The following is a 5170-nucleotide window of genomic DNA, read 5'->3' on the forward strand; positions in this document are numbered from 1 at the left end:
CCTGCCCCCTGAGCTGTCTCCCTGTGCATAAGCAGCCCTTCTTTCTCCCATGATTGTTCTCTCCAATGAGTGTATCTACCTCAGGTAAATGTTCAACTCATATGCCTGTCTTTTGTTTGGCTGGAAAGTACAGGTGTGGGTTCAATTCCAGACCTGAAGGGCAGCTAGGGGCCATGGTCTCAGTGGTTCCACCAGGCTTGCCCTGTAATTTTTTTGATGAAAACTGTTATATATGGTATTGTTCTATATTGTGTGGGAGAGTAGATACCAAGGTAAAAATAAAAATGTTTTTTTTGTTTGTTTGTTTGTATATGAAAATGCCTTACCTTCCACTAGGCCTTTAGTATGGGGGTTTGTATTAATGTAGCCAGGAATTGGGCAAAGTTTGAAGTTTGTTGTTGCTATCATCAGCCTCAGCACAACACAGTTTTCAAGTGTCTCTAGTGATAGCTTGTATTTAAGCTGTGGGCTAGTTTGCTTACATTTCTGCTTCCTGTTTGATTTGGAGTCTTCCTTCTACACTCATATCTGGAGATAATCTGTTTCTTGAAGATCTCTCAGCTGTATTCAGCTGTTACTTTTACTCAAAGTTTATAAGTAGGCAGGTCAGGGGCAAGAAAAGGACATTTGCTGACATTCCAGTTAAGCCTCAGTCTTAGGTACTGTAAACCTGGTCTTGGGAGTTTGGTCTTCAGAAGTGTGAAGTGTCCAGGTATGGTACTGGACCTAGAATATATTCCAGCACTCCCAGAAGAGTCTTTTTTTTTTTTTTCTCCTGTTGTCTTCCCAAGCTACTTTCCATGAGGTGAGCATTTTTGTTGCTCTTGCCCCTCAAGATGACAGCATTTGTTCTGTAGAAAACGTAGAGAAAATTAGTCTGGGAGAAGTTTTGACAGTGGCTGCTGTCCCTTCCAGTCCCCTAGACAGCACCGTTAGGGTACCTTTCTCAGAGTATCCTGATCTTCCTTGTGAGGATCTGATATCGCTCATAGAGGAAAAGCAAGAGGGAGCAAACCCTCTAGGTCTATGGACCCAGGGACTTCACACTCTCATGCTAGCCTCCTTAGTCTTTAGCAATTCATTAAAAATATTTAGCTGAATTTTCTCTTTTTTTATTGTGGTGAAAATATACATAAGAAAACATATGCCATTCCAACAATTTCTACATGTACACTTCAGTGCATTGCTAACATTCAAAATGTGCATCGTCCAATCTTGCTGTCCTTTTCCCATCATTCCACAACCATCCACATAAACACAATGTGGCCTAAGCAAAAACTTCTTCTTTATTCTCATGTCCATCCTTAGTAGCTACTAATACTCTTGGGTTTCTATGTATTTGCTTATTTCATAAAACTGAGATCACACAAAATTTGTCCTTTTGCAACTGCCTTATTTCACTTAGGACGATGTTTTCAAGGTCCATCCGTGTACTCCATGCATCAAGACATCATTTCTCTTTATGGCTGAGTAGTATTGCATTGTGTGTATACACCAAATTTTGTTTATTCATTCTTCTGTTTGTAGCATTTTGTTTTTTTGTTCTTTTGGGTATTGTGAAAAGTGCTGCAATGAACATTGTGTCCATGTGTTTGTTTGTGTTGCTCCTTTCAAGTCTCTTGTGTATATACCTAGGAATGGGATTGCTAGGTCGTGTAGTAGTTCTATACTCAACACTTTGAAGAACTATTTTCCACAGCAGCCATACCATAGCTGAACATTCACTCTTACCAGATTATATATCATCTAGTGGCTTCTGCCCCAGGTTAAAAAATGCTTAACTCTTGTTTCTTCCTTTAAGAGTCTATGTCTCCCCAGTTTTCTACTAGGTGTTTGCCTAATTAAGGCCTCAATTCATGAACTGAGAAAAATCATTACTTTTCATTTTATCTAACTTTCGTTGTTGTTGCAGTGGTGGGAGCAGTAGGCTTTCCAGCTCTCTAAATCTATAAGCTTACTTTAGGTCTATAAACTACTTCTTTGTTGTTGTTGTTCATTGTAGTTCATTTCTGTTGTTGTTGAGTGCTGTCAAGTCTATTTCACTCACAGCGATCCCGTGTGACAGAGTAGAACTTCCCCATGGAGTTAGTTTTCTAGGCTGGAATCTTTACAGGAGCAGATTGCCAGATCTTTCTCCTATGCAGCCTCTGGGTAGCATCGAACTGCCAATCTTTCAGTTAGCAGTCAAGTGCTTAACTGTTGTGCTGCCAAGGTTTGTCAATTGTACAACAAGTGTGAGTAGGTTTCAAGTTAAAAAGGGAAATTTGACCAACAGTCTCCCTGATTTCAGTGCTTCCCAAACTTTTAATTAATTGATTTCAGTGCTTCCCAAACTTTTAATTAAGATATGCCCAAATCCTGCAGAAACTTGGTGAAATGATTCCAGAGGTGAAGTCTGAATTTTGCATTTCTAACAAGTTCCCAGTTTTTGCTAATGCTGCTGCTCTGAGGACCACACTTTGAATAGCAAAGGTCTCAGAAAACATTCCTTTTGGAATAATTTATATTAAAAATAAGTAACAAGTAAGAGGCACAATCTCCCAATCACAACTTAAACACGCTTGTGAGTTGAGTTCTGGAAGTCATTAGGAAATGCTACAGCCAGTTGTCCCTTTCCATGTGGATAGTATGTGATCCATTAGTGGTGGATTAGGACAAATGTTGTCTGATTGATGAGAGGTCAGGGGAGTGAGCCTTTGAGTTAGTTCAAGTGTGGGTATATTTAGATTTTAAATGATCAATGTCAGGGTATGTGGTCTGAGGCTCCTGTAATGCAGACACATATGGTACTTTGGGTAAGTAGGCATATCTTCTATTTAAAAAAGAAAGGAACCCTTGGGTTTACTTAAGAAAGTCGTTAAAAGCAAGAGCACTTTCACATACAACAAATACAGGTAATTAGGCACTATAAACAACAAGCTGGTTACAAAAGCAGCACAAACTTGAAAATAAGCATCTGTCGTTAGGGAGGTCATCAGAATCAGGATTTTCCCAATATTTGCTGTTGCTTCTTACTCTGTTGTACACAATTACATTTGAGGATTTTATATGCAAGACCTCCACCTTGGTGTCCATGTATATTTTCTTGTATCAGAAGAACTCATCCAATTAAATAATCCTTGATCAGCATCCCTATGAATACAGGCTTCTGTTGCTAGCTATCCTGGAAGTACAGGTGCAAGAAAGCGTGCCGATCAATCATGTCCAACTCTTTAGAGTAAGATCAGAGTGATGGCTTAAGAGAGTGCTTAAACCAAAAACCAAACTCACTGTGGTCAAGTTGGGTCTGACTCACAGTGACCCCTCCTTGGGTTTCCAAGGCAGTATCACTACAGAAGTAGATTTCCCAACCTTCCTTCAGAGGAGTGGCTGGTGTGTTTGAACCGCCAGCCTTCTGGTTAGCAGTCAAGTACCTTAGGTACTATGCCACCAAAGCTCCCAAGAGAGTGCTTAGAGAATAACAAAGTCACATATCAGCCTGGGACAAGAAGATTAAGTTGTTTCTTTATTGACGTGGAGCTGAAGTTATTGCAAATTTCTACTTAAATATATTTTCTAAAGATACTCAAAATGGCAAAGATATTGAGTTGAGGTCTGGATATTCTTTGAAGAATGGATACAGTATCTTATAAATTTTATAGATTAACATTCCCAATTTATGTTTTAGGGAACTCCAGTTCTAAAAACTGTTTTGAAGATGAGTCCCATTTCCTAAAGTAGTTGAGAAATGTTTCAGCCAGTGCATTCCTTATCCAGATTCACAATGCATCTAGCTGAACAAAGGCTCTGACATGTGCTGTGATGTAAAGACTTCTTTTTAGCCTTCATTTCTCCTAACCAAATAAATTAAAAAAACAAAAAACAGAAAACAATCAAACAAACAAAAAAACAACTCACTGCCATTGAGTGCATTCTGACTCACAGCGACCCCGTTTGGTTTCCTGAGGCTGTAAATCTTTATAGAAGTAGATTGCCCCGTCTTCCTTCCACGAAGTGACTGGTGGGTTTGAACCGCCAATCTTCTGGTTAGCAGTCAAATGCCTTAAACACTACACCACTAGAGCTCCTTAGTGGTAAATTATTAAAATCTCATAGAACACTTTTGAAAAGGATATACTGATCAATAAGTCTATAAACTACTTTTGAAAACTATTTAGTAGTTCTAATAAAGTTAAACATGAAGATATTCCATAGCACAGCAATTCCACTACTAGGTATACACTCAAGAAAAATGAAAGCATATGTTCACAGAAAGTTTTTTGAGACTGTTCAATAAAGACGTATTCATAATAGCTGAAACAAACAGTATACCTGTCAACATAATGGATAAACAATTTATGGACTACTATAGTTGCTAAAGGAGCTCTGGTAGCATAGTGGCTAAAGCACTTGACTGCTAACCAGAAGGCTGTCAGTTCAAACCCACCAGCCACTCCTCGGAAGGAAGGTTGGGCAATCCTACTTCCATAGTGATACTGCCTCGGAAACCCAAGGAGAGGTCGCTATGAGTCGGGGCTGACTCGACGGCACATAACAACAACAACAACAACAACATAGTTGCTTAAGGGAGCTCTGGTGGCATAGTGCCTAAGGCATTTGACTGCTAACCAGACGGCTGGCAGTTCAAACCCACCAGCCACTCCTCAGAAAGAAGACTGGGCAATCTACTTCCATAGAGATACTGCGTTGGAAACCCATGGAGGCCTCACTATGAGTCAGGTTTGACTTAACAGCAGTGAGTTTGGGAATTTTTTTCCTTTTTTTGGTTTTTCATAGTTATTAAAAAACACAAATTACTGCTAGATATAATAACAAATACAAACCTAAAAAACATTTTGTTTAGTGAAAGAAGCCATATACAAAACAATATATACGGTATGGTTCTATTCAAATAATAAATAAATAAAACAACCAAGTAATTTATGGTGACTAAAAGCATGATGCCTAAGATACTTGACAGCTAACCAGAAGGCTGGTGGTTCAAACCCACCAGCCACTCCTCGGAAAGAAGATGGGGCAATCTACTTCCATAGTGATACTGCCTTGGAAACCCAAGGAGGGGTCGCTATGAGTCGGAGCTGACTCAATGGCACATAACAACAACAACAAATGATAACATTGGTTACTACTGGGGAGGGCAGTGTTGATTGGAAAAGAGCATGAAGGAGTT

Source organism: Orycteropus afer, unplaced genomic scaffold (genome assembly GCF_000298275.1).
Source record: "Orycteropus afer afer isolate SDZICR_OR568_19922 unplaced genomic scaffold, OryAfe1.0 scaffold00010, whole genome shotgun sequence".
In the NCBI taxonomy this organism is placed as follows: domain Eukaryota; kingdom Metazoa; phylum Chordata; class Mammalia; order Tubulidentata; family Orycteropodidae; genus Orycteropus; species Orycteropus afer.